This window comes from Erythrolamprus reginae, chromosome 1 (assembly GCF_031021105.1).
Source record: "Erythrolamprus reginae isolate rEryReg1 chromosome 1, rEryReg1.hap1, whole genome shotgun sequence".
NCBI lineage: Eukaryota > Metazoa > Chordata > Lepidosauria > Squamata > Dipsadidae > Erythrolamprus > Erythrolamprus reginae.
Genome location: NC_091950.1, coordinates 19126191 through 19143316, shown reverse-complemented (window position 1 = coordinate 19143316; position 17126 = coordinate 19126191). Strand labels below are relative to the sequence as shown.

The following is a 17126-nucleotide window of genomic DNA, read 5'->3' as shown; positions in this document are numbered from 1 at the left end:
TGGAGAGGGAATAAATTTCTGCCAGTGCCCAGAGAAAAGAAAGGCTCCCTTCGTTCTGGGAAGCGACTGTCCTCCTCCTCTTCTTCCTCCTCCTCCTCCCACCCAAATTCTGAGCTTTTATTTCTTTCCTAATGGGTTTGCATGCATTATTTGCTTTTACATTGATTGGGAAAAATTGTTTCTATTTACAAACCTTTCTACTTAAGAACCTGGTCAGGAAACAAATTAAGTTCTTAAGTAGAGTTACCACGAGTGTACAGTGCTTCCAAATTAATTCTTAGAAAGGTTTTAGAAGTTGCAGGGGTGTGAATACAGCATCTGTCACTAACTTCTTAAAGTAGCCCTGTCTTTTCCTGGGATCACACATCCAGGACAGCTTCAAATCTTCTTAAAGTAGCCCTGTAACTTTTCCTGGGAGCACACACCCAATCTTCTTAAAGCAGCCCTGTCTTTTTTTAAAAAAATATATTTTTATTGATTTTTTTTAGCAAGTTTAATATACACACAACATAAAACAGTGCATATAAAGCAGCCCTGTCTTTTTCTGGGATCGTACACTTCACTAGGGAAGCCAGGTTGGCTTTACAACTAGGTTACAAACCTAACAAATGCTATGATTCACTTAACCACCGTGGCAAGAAAGATCATACAAGGGGACAAAGCTTGCTTAACAAACTACTCAAGACTCATTTATACAGCCAGGCATGGGGGAGTTGAGATATTCCTTCCCCCTAGGCCATTACAAGTTATGCATGGTATGTTTGTGTGTATGTTTGGTTTGTATAAATAAGGGTTTTTAGCTGTTTTATTATTGGATTGTCACATGCTGTTTTTTATCATTGTTATTAGCCGCCCCAAGTCTACGGAGAGGGGCGGCATACAAATCCAATAAATTATTATTATTATTATTATTATTATTATTATTATTATTATTATTATTATTATTAACAAACGCCTTGCAGAGCAACAGAAATCTTGGGCTCAGTCGTGGTTGTATGTCAAGAACTACCGTTATTCACTCCTCCAAAATCCAAAGGAAGAAATATAGAAGAATTTTGGGGTCTTTTGTATACCATATTTTTCAGACTATAAGAGGCACATTCCACCCCTTAAAAGAGGCTGAAAATTTAGGTGCATCTTATACATTGAATGTAGCTTTTTGAAGCTTTTATTCCAGCCCTAATGAAGCACTAACAATCTTCCTGGCTTGCAGGGTTTTTTCATTGCTACTCCAAAGAAGTTTTTTTCCAGCCGTAAGTCTTTGCAGGCTTTTTTTCATTGCTACTCTCTTTGAAGAGATAAAATAATGTGCTGAAGCTGACCAGACTAAGTGTTGTGGTTAGCTCTGGCCCAGCTCCTGCCCCAAGGACTGTGGATGTGGGGGAGACATCCACATACTGCAGGCCTGTTTTGCCCCCCCCCCCCCGTGGAATCTGCTGATGAAGGCTCCTCTGACCAAGAAGTCATGAGTGACAGGGAGGAGGAGGGTGGGGCAGACAGCTCAGAAGGAGATCAATTATCTAGCTCCTCCTTGGATTCAGAACAAGAGTTAATGATACAGCCACGCATGCGGAGAGCGATGCATAGGCAACAACAACTGAGAGATTACTATCAAAGAAAATGAGGCCACCTGTGGGTGGTTGGGTGGGGCTGTGGTCATTAGTGAGGCTGCTATAAAGAGCAGCCTGTGGGTTTGGCCATTGTGGAGGATTATCTGATCATGGTGTTTCGTGACTGCTTTACTGACTTGGATCTTTTGTGTGTTGATTTTTCCCTGCTTTAAAACTAAACCAGAGCAAAGGTTGTTTCACTTTGTGAAAGAAGAAGGACTGTGAATTGCCTCACAGCTGCAAGCTAAGTATCACAGAACTGATAAGGGACTTGTACAAATTACCAGTTTGTTTGGAGACCAGGGCTCTTTGCTATACCAAAAGAGGGCTTGGTTTAAGTGAATTTTCATTATAAAGAATATTGTTTTGAATGTTCAAATGTGTGTGTGTCTGAAATTTGTTCCTGTGAATTTGTGAGAGGAGTCTACCAGAGAGCCCGACAGAACACCAAGGATGCTATCCAGATGAATACCTGGTAGGTAGATTTTTTCTCCCCATTTTCCTCCTGCAAAACTAAGGTGCCTCTTATACTCCAATACATCTTATACTCTGAAAAATACGGTATTTAGGTGGAGGGGATGGAATCTATGGAGCTGTGTTAGGCATCTGGGCTGCATGAGGAGGACATGCTCTGCTTTGTAACCACATTAGGAACAAGAGAATAAATCCAGCTAATCAATACCCCGAGTGTACTTTCCGCAAAAGTGCATTACAACGAGCTTTGAGAAGTAAAAAAGCACAGACTTTAGGCCTGGATGATGTGCAAATTAAAGTCGGTCGTGTCAAAAGCCCCGTTTCCAATCTTAACGAGTGACAGTCCCAAAGGTTTAGCTGTTCGAAGCCTTTGTAAGTTAGGAGAGGAAAATTTTAAAAAAGTGACATCCCAAAAAATTTCTTTTGGGGGAATAGGATTCAGTTAGCTGCAAGTGTCGCTTGACACAGTGGGGAGCCTTGAATAGTGCAACCCTTCGAGCAAAGCACAAATTATGCCAACCGCCAATTCTGTTCCTCTCCTCTCCAGCTCCAGACAGGAATGCAGGAGTACTGTTTTCCTTTCTACACCTGGAGAAGACATTCCAACGCAACTTACAACACAGGGTTGAAATGCTCTCGGTTCGCTTGTGCCTTTTGGGATCATACATTTCAAATCTTCTTAAAGTAGCCCTTTCTTTTCTTGGGATCACACACCCAGTACAGCTGCAAATCTTATTAAAGCAGCCCTGTCTTTTCTTGAGATCACAAACCCAGCACAGCTGCAAATCTTCTTAAAGCAGCCCTGTCTTTTCCTGGGATCACACACCCAGGACAGCTGCAAATCTTCTTAAAGTAGCCCTGTCTTTTCCTGGGATCACACACCAAGTACAGCTGCAAATCTTCTTAAAGCAGCCCTGTCTTTTCCTGGGACCACACACCAAGTACAGCTGCAAATCTTCTTAAAGCAGCCCTGTCTTTTCCTGGTCCCACACGCCCAGGAGAGCTTCAAATCTTCTTAAAGCAGCCCTGTCTTTTCCTGGGACCACACACCCAGGAGAGCTTCAAATCTTCTTAAAGCAGCCCTGTCTTTTCCTGGGACCACACACCCAGGAGAGCTTCAAATCTTAAAGCAGCCCTGTCTTTTCCTGGGACCACACACCCAGGAGAGCTTCAAATCTTCTTAAAGCAGCCCTGTCTTTTCCTGGGACCACACACCCAGGAGAGCTTCAAATCTTAAAGCAGCCCTGTCTTTTCCTGGGACCACACACCCAGGAGAGCTTCAAATCTTCTTAAAGCAGCCCTGTCTTTTCCTGGGATCACACACCAAGTACAGCTGTAAATCTTCTTAAAGCAGCCCTGTCTTTTCCTGGGACCACACACCCAGGAGAGCTTCAAATCTTCTTAAAGCAGCCCTGTCTTTTCCTGGGACCACACGCCCAGGCGAGCTTCAAATCTTCTTAAAGCAGCCCTGTCTTTTCCTGGGACCACACACCCAGGAGAGCTTCAAATCTTCTTAAAGCAGCCCTGTCTTTTCCTGGGACCACACACCCAGGAGAGCTTCAAATCTTATAGCAGCCCTGTCTTTTCCTGGGACCACACGCCCAGGAGAGCTTCAAATCTTCTTAAAGCAGCCCTGTCTTTTCCTGGGACCACACACCCAGGCGAGCTTCAAATCTTCTTAAAGCAGCCCTGTCTTTTCCTGGGACCACACACCCAGGAGAGCTTCAAATCTTAAAGCAGCCCTGTCTTTTCCTGGGACCACACACCCAGGAGAGCTTCAAATCTTCTTAAAGCAGCCCTGTCTTTTCCTGGGATCACACACCAAGTACAGCTGCAAATCTTCTTAAAGCAGCCCTGTCTTTTCCTGGGACCACACACCCAGGAGAGCTTCAAATCTTCTTAAAGCAGCCCTGTCTTTTCCTGGGACCACACGCCCAGGAGAGCTTCAAATCTTCTTAAAGCAGCCCTGTCTTTTCCTGGGACCACACACCCAGGAGAGCTTCAAATCTTCTTAAAGCAGCCCTGTCTTTTCCTGGGACCACACACCCAGGAGAGCTTCAAATCTTAAAGCAGCCCTGTCTTTTCCTGGGACCACACACCCAGGAGAGCTTCAAATCTTCTTAAAGCAGCCCTGTCTTTTCCTGGGATCACACACCCAGGGCAGCTGCAAATCTTCTTAAAGCAGCCCTGTCTTTTCCTGGGACCACACACCCAGGACAGCTTCAAATCTTCTTAAAGTAGCCCTGCCTTTTCTTGGGATCACACACCCAGGACAGCTTCAAATCTTCTTAAAGCAGCCCTGCCTTTTCCTGGGATGACACACCCATGAAGTCAAATCTTCTTAAAGTAGCCCTGCCTTTTCCTGGGACTACACACCCAGGACAACATCAAATCTTCTTAAAGTAGTCCTTTTTTTCCTGGGATCACAAACCCAGGACAACTTCAAATCTTCTTAAAGCAGCCCTGTCTTTTCCTGGGATCACACACCCAGGAGAGCTTAAAATCTTCTTAAAGTAGCCCTGCCTTTTCCTGGGATCACACACCCAGGAGGTCAAATCTTCTTAAAGCAGCCCTGTCTTTTCCTGGGATCACACACCCAGGACAGCTGCAAATCTTCTTAAAAGCAGCCCTGTCTTTTCCTGGGATCACACACCCAGTACAGCTGCAAATCTTCTTAAAGTAGCCCTGTCTTTTCCTGGGACCACACACCCAGGAGAGCTTCAAATCTTCTTAAAGCAGCCCTGTCTTTTCCTGGGACCACACACCCAGGAGAGCTTCAAATCTTCTTAAAGCAGCCCTGTCTTTTCCTGGGACCACACACCCAGGAGAGCTTCAAATCTTCTTAAAGCAGCCCTGTCTTTTCCTGGGACCACACACCCAGGAGAGCTTCAAATCTTCTTAAAGCAGCCCTGTCTTTTCCTGGGACCACACACCCAGGAGAGCTTCAAATCTTCTTGAAGCAGCCCTGTCTTTTCCTGGGACCACACACCCAGGAGAGCTTCAAATCTTCTTAAAGCAGCCCTGTCTTTTCCTGGGATCACACACCCAGTACAGCTGCAAATCTTCTTAAAGCAGCCCTGTCTTTTCCTGGGACCACACACCCAGGAGAGCTTCAAATCTTCTTAAAGCAGCCCTGTCTTTTCCTGGGACCACACACCCAGGAGAGCTTCAAATCTTCTTAAAGCAGCCCTGCCTTTTTCTGGGATCACACACCCAGGGCAGCTGCAAATCTTCTTAAAGCAGCCCTGTCTTTTCCTGGGACCACACACCCAGGAGAGCTTCAAATCTTCTTAAAGCAACCCTGTCTTTTCCTGGGACCACACACCTAGGAGAGCTTCAAATCTTCTTAAAGCAGCCCTGTCTTTTCCTGGGACCACACACCCAGGAGAGCTTCAAATCTTCTTAAAGCAGCCCTGTCTTTTCCTGGGACCACACACCCAGGAGAGCTTCAAATCTTCTTAAAGCAGCCCTGCCTTTTTCTGGGATCACACACCCAGGGCAGCTGCAAATCTTCTTAAAGCAGCCCTGTCTTTTCCTGGGACCACACATCCAGGAAAGCTTCAAATCTTCTTAAAGTAGCCCTGTCTTTTCTTGGGATCACAAACCCAGGAGAGCTTCAAATCTTGTTAAAGCAGCCCTGTCTTTTCCTGGGACCACACACCCAGGAAAGCTTCAAATCTTCTTAAAGTAGCCCTGTCTTTTCTTGGGATCACACACCCAGGAGAGCTTCAAATCTTGTTAAAGCAGCCCTTTCCCTCTGTTTCTCTTTTTATCGCTGAGAACAATCCATGAAATTGAAGTGAAGGGCATCATGGCATTTTCATCACATAATGGTGCTATCACCATGCAAATAAAATTATACTGTGTAGAAATGTACTCCATGGTGTTGCTGGCTCAGAAATTCCGGGAGCCGAAGTCCACAAGTCATCAATTTGCCATAGTTACTCAGTATGATTTTGATGAACTTGATCTGACGTCTGTTGAATCAAGATTTCAGACTCTGTGCCACCTTCTATTCAAGTTTCCTTCCCTTCCCCTCTTGCTCACTCTCCCATGGCCGGCCCATCTGTCTGGGTGTTAATAAGTACAGGAAACTGGCGCCTCTCCATCTGGGCCTCCGAAGAGATTGCCTGCGTGGAAGGGCTGCATCACAGGCGTTTGGCAACGGTTTCAGTGCCAAGGAGCATGTGGGAATGGTTTCTGTGGCAACTGCCTCCTTATTAGCTGCATCGCCTTGCAGCTCTGGTCCTTTGAGCTAGTGGGGTTCAGCAGGGGGAATTCCTAAGTTTCTAAGGTTCTTAATCTCCCTGGGAGAGTGAGGGGCTGGGGTTGAGAGAAGGAGGGCTAGGATAATCAGAGCAAAGAGTGTGTAGGAACACCCTTGGAGTGTTGTGGAGTTTGTAGGGACGTGTGTTTGTGTGTGTATAATGTACAGTAGAAAGTGGGGAGAGATTCTATAGCAATTAAAGAATTGGCTTGCAGTATTTATATATTTACCTATTAAATGCTCTTTAATTTGTTCTCTGTAGTTGTCCGTGTCTACGTCTATGATAGGTTTGCCTAGTTATTTACTTCTTCCTTTCCTTTCCTTTCCTCTTCTTCCTTTCCTTTCCTTTCCTTTTCTCTCTTCTCCTTTCCTTTCCCCTCCTTTCCTTTCCTCTCCTTTCCTCTTCTTCCTTTCCTTTCCTTTCCCCTCCTTTCTTTTCCTTTCCTTTCCTCTCCTCTCCTTTCCTTTTCTTCCTTTCCTTTCCTCTTCTTCCTTTCCTTTCCCCTCCTTTCCTTTCCTTTCCTTTCCTTTCCTTTCCTTTCCTTCCCTTCCCTTCCTTCCTTCCTTCCTTCCTTACTTACTTACTTACTTACTTACTTACTTACTTACTTACTTACTTACTTCCTTACTTACTTACTTACTTACTTATTTGATTTTTATGCCATCCTTCTCCTAAGATTCAGGGCGGCTTACAACATGTTAGCAATAGCACTTTTTTAACAGAGCCAGCCTATTGCCCCCCACAATCTGGGTTCTCATTTTACCCACCTCGGGAGGATGGAAGGCTGAGTCAACCTTGAGCTGGTGATGAGATTTGAACCTCTGACCTGCAGATCTACAGTCAGCTTCAGTGGCCTGCAGTACAGCACTCTACCTGCTGCGCCACCCTCCCGGCTCTTTCCTTTCCTCCCCTTTTATCTCTTTTATTTTCCTCTCTACATCCTTCCTTCCTTCCCTCCCTCCCCCCTTTCTCTCATTCCCTTGTACAATGTATTCCCCTCAGCACTGAACTCTACTTACCCTCCCTGCCGGATTGGAAATATGCGTTTTGTGCATGCACAGGAGGCTTTGGGCACACACAGTGTGTTAAAGGCAATAAAATGGTGGTGTGTGGGCAGGTGGGTGGAGCCTTGTGCCGCCGCTGCTACCGGTTTTTTGAACCACCAGTGGCTGCCGCTAGCAGTACGCTCATACCTGTCCGATCTGGTAGGTTTTCACCCCCGATTCCCTTCAGTCCCAGAATTCTTAGTTTCTGCACAAGCTTTTTGTTTAAAATTCAGAAAGATCTGGTCAAGACTCCTCTGTCTACAGCAGTGTTTCCCAACCTTGGCCACTTGAAGATATCTGGACTTAAACTCCCACAATTCCCCAGCCAGCGAATGCTGGCTGGGGACTTCTGGGAGTTGAAGTCCAGATATCTCCAAGTGGCCAAGGTTGGGAAACACTGGTCTAAAGGACAAAACAGCCTGACCAGCAGGGTCTTTTGTTAAGAGAAGCCCACACCCCAATTTGATGCAGGAAAGAAAGATACCAAAATATAAAGAATTATCAGATGAGCAAATGAAATTAAAATCAAGATACAATCTACAAGAAGAAGGAATCGAAATAGATTGGTGGCAATACATTCAGATACAGTCTAGATTCCAAAGAGATAGTAAAATATATACAGTGGAACCTCATCATACGAGCTTCATTGGTTCCAGGAGGAGGTTCGTAAGGTGAAAAGTTCGTAAGATGAAACAATGTTTCCCATAGGAATCAATGGAAAAGCAAGTAATGGGTGCAAATCCTTCAGGAAAATCCCAAACTTTAGAAGGGAGGGGAACAGAGGGCAGGGAGGAGCAGCTAAAGGGGGCGGGTGGAAGAAGCAAGGCTAAAGGGTGAGTGGGAGGGAAGAAAGGCAAGGGGGACGCCCCTCCCTTTTCTTTTTTCAAAAGACACTGTTTCAGTGCCTTTGCAAGCATGCAAAATCTTTACTCCTCCAAGCTGCCTTTTCTTTCTTAAAAAGACACCGTTTCAGTGCCTTTGCAAGCATGCAAAATCTTTACTCCTCCAAGCTGCCTTTTCTTTCTTAAAAAGACACCGTTTCAGTGCCTTTGCAAGCATGCAAAATCTTTACTCCTCCAAGCTGCCCCTCCCTTTTCTTTCTTCAAAAGACACCCTTTCAGTGCCTTTGCAAGCATGCAAAATCTTTACTCCTCCAAGCTGCCCCTCCCTTTTCTTTCTTAAAAAGACACCGTTTCAGTGCCTTTGCAAGCATGCAAAATCTTTACTCCTCCAAGCTGCCCCTCCCTTTTCTTTCTTAAAAAGACACCGTTTCAGTGCCTTTGCAAGCATGCAAAATCTTTACTCCTCCAAGCTGCCCCTCCCTTTTCTTTCTTAAAAAGACACCGTTTCAGTGCCTTTGCAAGCATGCAAAATCTTTACTCCTCCAAGCTGCCCCTTCCTTTTCTTTCTTAAAAAGACACCGTTTCAGTGCCTTTGCAAGCATGCAAAATCTTTACTCCTCCAAGCTGCCCCTCCCTTTTCTTTCTTAAAAAGACACCGTTTCAGTGCCCTTGCAAGCATGCAAAATCTTTACTCCTCCAAGCTGCCCCTCCCTTTTCTTTCTTCAAAAAAGGGGGAAAAAAGAAACCCCTTCCTCCCAGCAGCAGCTGCTTGGGTTCGTAAGGTGAAAATAGTTCGGAAGAAGAGGCAAAAAAATCTTAAACACCGGGTTCGTATCCTGAAAAGTTCGTTAGAAGAGGCGTTCGTAAGATGAGGTACCACTGTATATTTAATAAGAGTAAAAAAAATTTAGGTAGCTTATTAACCACAAATCAAAAGAAATTAATAGGGAAAGCTTACAAACATATGATTGAATACAAAAATATAGATTTGACTTTAAAAGATAATATGATAAGTTGGTGCAAAAATATAGGTAGAGAAATTGATTTTGAAACTTGGGAGAAAGTTTGGATCACAAATTGGAAAATGACGAAATCAGTTTCATTAAAAGAAAATCAAATTAAGATGTTTTATAGGTGGCATCTCCCACCAAATAGAATTGCCAAAATGTTCCCTAATATGTCCCCAAAATGTTGGAAATGTAAAAAGGAAATAGGTTCTTACTATCATCAATGGTGGACTTGTCATAAAGCTAAGATATATTGGAAAATGATAGAAAAAATGTTAAAAGAGATTGTATCACAAGAAATAGAAAAAAACCCCAGAATTTTATCTTTTAGATATAACTAAGCAGAAATATAAAAAAGATAATTTTTATTTAGCTATTCATATTTTGACAGCGGCCAGGATAGTTTATGCACAAAATTGGAAGGGAGAAAATACTCCCAAGGATGATGACAAGATGGTTGAATAATCAAGAAGAATCTGAATTTTATATTATTTGGAATAAAGTTTATACATGGATAAATAAAAATAAAAATTAAATGTTATGGAGAAGTATGAATATATTAGAAGGATTTTTTTATTTCTTTCTTTTTTTTCATTTTATTAAATTAAAATGTGAGCACTGTGGTCGGGCGGTAGGAAAAGCAAGTAGGATGCTTGGCTGCATAGCTAGAGGTATAACAAGCAGGAAGAGGGAGATTGTGATCCCCTTATATAGAGCGCTGGTGAGACCACATTTGGAGTACTGTGTTCAGTTCTGGAGACCTCACCTACAAAAAGATATTGACAAAATTGAACGGGTCCAAAGACAGGCTACAAGAATGGTGGAAGGTCTTAAGCATAAAACGTATCAGGAAAGACTTCATGAACTCCATCTGTATAGTCTGGAGGACAGAAGGAAAAGGGGGGGACATGATCGAAACATTTAAATATGTTAAAGGGTTAAATAAGGTTCAGGAGGGAAGTGTTTTTAATAGGAAAGTGAACACAAGAACAAGGGGACACAATCTGAAGTTAGTTGGGGGAAAGATCAAAGGCAACATGAGAAAATATTATTTTACTGAAAGAGTAGTAGATCCTCGGAACAAACTTCCAGCAGGCGTGGTTGGTAAATCCACAGTAACTGAATTTAAACATGCCTGGGATAAACATATATCCATCCTAAGATAAAATACAGAAAATAGTATAAGGGCAGACTAGATGGACCATGAGGTCTTTTTCTGCCGTCAGTCTTCTATGTTTCTATGTTTCTATATTCTTCTTTTCACCTAGATTAATATGTTGATTTAGTTAATTAAGAACACATTCCTTTTCTGTATTAAAAATTGACTTCTAAGATGAGAGGGGTAATTGTAACCCCAACTACATGTTAAGTGTTTGTATGTTTGTGTGTGATTTTTATGAAAAATTAATAAAGTTTTTGTTAAGAGAAGCCCAGCGAGGGGGGCTTTTTCTATAGAAGGATTGTGACTCTGAAAATGCCTTCCAAATGTACCAGATATCAAAGCTGTGCCTTTTTTCTAACGGCAGCATGAAAAGCATGTATGTGCGTATTGCCATCAGCTTCTCTTCCATTCCCGGCAAGCAAAAAATACGTCTTTATCCTCTTCATTTGGGGATTTATACTTCATTATTTCATATTCTCCGTGGCACCTGCTCCCTATACACTACTTTGAGCCCCTACTGGAGGGAGGGATGTAGCCGAAACAACCATAAATATATCACCTTTTTTCCAGGGGGCCATAAGAATTTATTTATTTATTTAATTTTATTTATTTATTGGATTTGTATGCCGCCCCTCTCCGGAGACTTGCGGCAGCTAACAGCAGTAATAAGACGGCATATAATAATAATCCAATACTAAAAACAATTAAAAACCCATTATTATAAAAACCAAACATACATACAGACATACCATGAATAAAATTGTAAAGGCCTAGGGGGAAAGAGTATCTCAATTCCCTCATGCCTGGCGGCAGAGGTGGGTTTTAAGTAGCTTACGAAAGGCAAGGAGGGTGGGGGCAATTCTAATCTCTGGGAGGAGTTGGTTCCAGAGGGTCAGGGCCGCCACAGAGAAGGCTCTTCCCCTGGGTCCTGCCAAACGACATTGTTTAGTTGACGGGACCCGGAGAAGGCCCACTGTGGGACCTAACTGGTTGCTGGGATTCGTGCAGCAGAAGGCGGTCCCTGAGATAATCTGGTCCGGTGCCATGAAGGGCTTTATAGGTCATAACCAACACTTGGTGCAAAGTCCTTGGAGTCCTCAGAAAGGGGCGGCATGCAAATCCAATTAAATCTAAACCTTAAATAGCCAAATTAATTTAAAAAACCAACAAAAATAATGACTCCATCTGGTTCTTTTTTTTTTACGAAATGCCCACAAACAGGACATGATTGTCTACCCAAGTTCAGATAGACTTCTCCTGAATGGGATAACTCAAAATATTTGGACATGCACGCTGTCAGTGTTTATTTAAAATAAAAAATAAAAAAATAAATCTCCCCAAGGACGTTATAAATAGGATCAAAAGAACTCCTAGATTTGCAGAGATATAAATACCATATTTTTCAGAGTATAAGACTCACCTTTTTCCTTTCTAAAAGAGGCTGAAAATTCAGGTGTATCTTATATTCTGAATGTATCTTTCTTCAAAGCTTTTCCCCCAGCCTTAACCAGGTGCTAATGATGTTCCCAGCTCTTACCTGCTTGCAAGCTCTTTCATTGTTACTCTCTGTCGAGAATGTTTTCCAAACCCTGTCTTTGTAGGTTTTTTTAATTGCTCTACTTGCTCCGAATGTTTCTTTCCAGCCTTAAACAGGGGCTAACAATGTTCCCAGCTCTTACCGGCTTGCAAGTTCCTTCACTGTTACTCTCTACGGAGAATGTTTTCCAAGCCCTAAGTCTTTGCAGGTTTTTTTTAATTGCTCTAACTTGCTCCGAATGTTTCTTTCCAGCCTTACCTACATGCTAAGGATGTTCCCAGCTCTTACCCACTTGCAAGCTCTTTCATTGTTTCTCTTTACGAATAATGTTTCTTAAGCCCTAAGTCTTTGCATTTTTTTTCATTGCTCTACTTGCTCCGAATGTTTCTTTCCAGCCCTAACCAGGTGCTAATGATGTTCCCAGCCGTTACTGGCTTGCAAGCTCTTTCATTGTTACTCTCTCCAAATAAGGTTTTTTTGAAGCCCTAACTGTTCTGGTTTCTGGTAGAAATTTAGCAATTACAAATAACTCTTATTAAATGCATTATTTCATAAACAAAGAAACTCCATTTTATTCTCTTCTCTTCTGGATTCAAACACATTTCATACTGGCACATCTCTCTTGGCCCGTTATCTTCCTTAATTGCATTTCTCACATTCCTTCTCCTTCTCCAGTTAACAAGATTTATTTCCTAACAGCATGATCTCTAAAACAGCAGAACTGATTGTTAATCAACACAGAATACATTTGCTTACTTGGGAGCAGCACGGAAAACCTCCATATTTCTCTTCGGCAACGTTGAAACTCTACCCTTCTTCCCCACTGACCCCCTGACATGCCAAATACATCACTACAGAATTTAACCAATTCCTTCATTTAATATCTTCTTCCAGACACCTGTTCTCTACGTTTTTGGGCCCTTCTGAATTTAGGGTTTATCCAGCGAGCGTCTGATTCTTCCTCACTAGATCCTGAACTCATAGCCCCATCCTGTGGCTGGCCTCCCACCTGTTCTACTACCTGTAACTCTGCCCCCCCCCCCACTAATTCATAAACACTATCTGTATCAGAGTCCTTAATTTCTTCATCATCCTCCAACTGACCAGGAGTATGTACAACACTAACCAGTGGATAAAATAATGTGCTGAAACTGACCAAACTAAACTAGTGGTTTAGTTTAGTCTAGCCAGATGAATATCTGGTAAGAAGATTATTTTCCCTATTTTCTTCTCCTAAAACTAAGGTGCGTCTTATACTCTGAAAAATATGGTATCTCAGGTCAAACTGCCTCTAGGTTTGTACAGATAAAATCTCGACTTAAAACCATTTAGTAAACATTCAAAGTTTCAGTGACACACAAAAAAAGTGACATGACTCTTTCCCCACATTTATGACCCTTACAGCATCTCTGTGGTCACATGATCAAAATTTGGATGCTTGGCAACTGACTCATATCTATGATAGTTTTCATGTGGTTCTCTTTTGAAACTTTCTGACTAGCAAAGTCAACGAGGAAGCCAGGATCACTTAACAACTGTGTTACTCATTTAACAACAGCAGCAGTTCGCTTAACAACTGTGGCAGCAAACGTCTTAAATGTAGCAAATCTTACAACTGTCTCACTTAGCAACTGAAATTTTGGGCCCAATTGTAGTCGTAAATCAAAGACTACTTGTAGAGGAGAGAATCCCCTCTTCTTAATTGGATAGGTCATCTATCTGTCTGTCTTTCTGTCTGTCTGTCTGTCCGTCTGTCCGCCTATCCGCCTGTCTGTCTGTCTGTCTGTCCGTCCATCCGTCCGTCCGTCCGCCTATCCGCCTATCCGCCTATCCATCTATCCGTCTATCCATCCATCCACCCACCCACCCACCCACCAACCCACCCACTGTAGAAACCCCAAGGATGGTAATGTCTGAGTCAGAGGAGGAGGGGGACATGGGAGATCTGGAGCCCCTATTAGATGTCCGGGTCAGAAGGTCAAGAAGCAGACAAGAATATCTTTATGGGAAAAGGTTCAGAAATTGAGTCTATGAAACAAAGTCTAGACCACTGATGGCGAACCTATGGCACGGGTGCCACAGGTGGCACGTAGAGTCATATCTGCTGGCATGCGATCCGTTGCCCTAGCTCAGTTCCAATGTGCATGTTATACAGTTATATCTCTAGGAAACAGTTGATAAAACCCAGACAGTATAAAAGGAGGATTTCTGGGTAAAGGGGTGTGGTGTTCCAACGTTGGTAACGGTGGCAGTCCTAGATTCGGGGTTCCAGAAATGCCTTGCTGGCAACCTGCTATTATTCTTCTAAATTCATCGGGCAGAGATGCAGCTGTGTGAGCAAAACCTGGAGGATTGTGAGTATGTAAACATTATCTCATTGAGGAATGTGATAATTAGCTTTGAATCTCGGCGGCTGCCTGGACCTTTATCTTTATCTTTTTGGCACCGGACCAGATTATCTCAGGGACCACCTTCTGCTGCACGAATCCCAGCGACCAGTTAGGTCCCACAGAGTGGGTCTTCTTCGGGTCCCGTCAACTAAACAATGTCACTTGGCGGGACCTAGGGGAAGAGCCTTCTCTGTGGTGGCCCCGGCCCTCTGGAACCAACTCCCCCCAGAGATTAGAATTGCCCCCACCCTCCTTGCCTTTCGTAAGCTGCTTAAAACCCACCTCTGCCGCCAGGCATGGGGGAATTGAGACACTCTTTCCCCCTAGGCCTTTACAATTTTATGCATGGTATGTCTGTATGTATTTTTGGTTTTTATAATAATGGGTTTTTAACTGTTTTTAGTATTGGATTACTATTATATGCTGTTTTATTACTGTTGTTAGCTGCCCCGAGTCTGCGGAGAGGGGTGGCATACAAGTCCAATCAATCAATCAATCAATCAATCAATCAATCAATATCTCTTAGCCAATTTAACAGGGAAAGCTGCCAAGATGGACTGAAAGATGCCTGAATTTGCTTGTATAAATCCTGCTTTTCATATAAGTGTTTGATTTGAAATCTCAGCACATGGATTCTCCCTTTGTTCCGATCTGCATTGTCCAGAGCAGAACAGGTCATAATTTCGAATAGTTGCTAAGTGACTGATCCTAAGTGGAGGACTACATGTATACAAAACCAGGTTAACGTTTCAGAATTCAGTTCTTCCTACCCCGATTTCTGGTCCTTTTCTCCCTCCTCTCTCCTGCAAGCTCTGGCAGCTGCCACCCCACAGCTCAGTGTTGTACCAGATGCTTATTCTTAATTTGAGCATCGGCAACGATTCACCCAACCCTCTGTGCAGCCGTAAGTGTCAAAATTATGCACACTTGCAAAATAACTCGGGTCTTCAGAGACTGCGCTCTCTCCTCCCTCTCTTAATTGGTGCTAACACTTCTCAGCCGAAAATTATGCCTGAGTGCATTACATCAGGTTGCAAACATGTGCTAATTGGCACCAATGGCTACTTAAAGCTCTTTCAGGAGGCAGAGTTTTAAAGCCCTGCAGGGAAACTGTGATTTTGGGAGCAGAGGGAAAGAGAGTTTTCAAAATCCACACAAAATCAACAGCCCAAAGGCAGAGTGGAATTGGAGGGCTAAGAGCATTCCCTCTTATACCCTCAAATGTAAACACAGGGATCTTCCTAATACACTGGTACCTCAACGAATTTAATTCGTTCCGTGACCAGGTTCTTAAGTAGAAAACTTTGTAAGAAGAAGCAATTTTTCCCATAAGAATCAATGTAAAAGCAATTGTGCGATTGGGGAAACCACAGGGAGGGTGGAGGCCCTGTTTCCTTCCAGGAGATTCCTAGAGAGGCCCCACGGAGGCTTCTTCCCGCCTTTTCTGGCCCTGTTTCCTCCCAGGAGATTCCTAGAGAGGCCCCACGGAGGCTTCTCCCTGCCTTTTCCGGCCCTGTTTCCTCCCAGGAGATTCCTAGAGAGGCCCCACGGAGGCTTCTCCCTGCCTTTTCCGGCCCTGTTTCCTCCCAGGAGATTCCTAGAGAGGCCCCACGGAGGCTTCTCCCTGCCTTTTCCGGCCCTGTTTCCTCCCAGGAGATTCCTAGAGAGGCCCCACGGAGGCTTCTCCCTGCCTTTTCCGGCCCTGTTTCCTCCCAGGAGATTCCTAGAGAGGCCCCCACGGAGGCTTCTTCCCGCCTTTTCCGGCCCTGTTTCCTCCCAGGAGATTCCTAGAGAGGCCCCACGGAGGCTTCTTCCCGCCTTTTCTGGCCCTGTTTCCTCCCAGGAGATTCCTAGAGAGGCCCCACGGAGGCTTCTCCCCGCCTTTTCCGGCCCTGTTTCCTCCCAGGAGATTCCTAGAGAGGCCCCACGGAGGCTTCTCCCTGCCTTTTCCGGCCCTGTTTCCTCCCAGGAGATTCCTAGAGAGGCCCCCACGGAGGCTTCTTCCCGCCTTTTCTGGCCCTGTTTCCTCCCAGGAGATTCCTAGAGAGGCCCCATGGAGGCTTCTCCCCACCTTTTCCGGTTACAGTTTCGGAGGGTTGGGTTTTTAAGGCAAAAAAATCTTGAACATCTGGTTCTTATCTTATTTGTATGTGGCTATTCAAATAATGTGACTTAATCAACTGAAAAAGAGTCCAAGCACCTCTTTGAAAATTTATCTTGGTCGGCCAGCCACTTCCACCCAGTCACATGACCTTTAAGCTACCCCCTAGTCACATGATCGGCAAGCCACTCCCACCTGGTCACATGACCATCAAGCCACACCCACAAAATAAGCCACGCCCACAGCGTAGCAGTACAATTTTGGCAGCCCATCGCTGGTTGCATGATAATCTTCTCGACAACCTTGTGAGGTAGAGCAGGCGAGAGATAAAGATTTGCACAGAGCTTTAGGGCCAAATGGGGATTTGAACCCAGCCAAATCAGGAAAACAGGGGTTATTTCAGAAAGGGCTCTGAGGTAAAGCTCTGAACTCAGCTATCCCAGATTGCGTAAGGGTTCTGCAACAGAGACTAACGTAAGCAATTCCTTAGCATATGGTGAGTGACTCAATTCTTCCACACCTACCCTGGCACCCCCCCCCCCCCATGTGTTCTCTTAACTTTAGCAATGGATGTATGTGAAAAATGTTATAAAAGAAAAAAAAATCTGCTTCTTTTATTCCCTCTCTGTTTAAATTAAAGTTGGTGGCCACGGGCAATGCTACAAAGAAGTAAACAAGCCGCCATTCTC

At 43.9% G+C, this 17126-nt stretch overlaps 1 protein-coding gene across 1 annotated transcript in view; it reads right to left on the bottom strand.

The window, feature by feature from the left end:
* Positions 1-17126, bottom strand: part of NCAN (neurocan) — a 134679-nt gene that overhangs the window by 42802 nt on the left and 74751 nt on the right. The window lies entirely within an intron of this gene.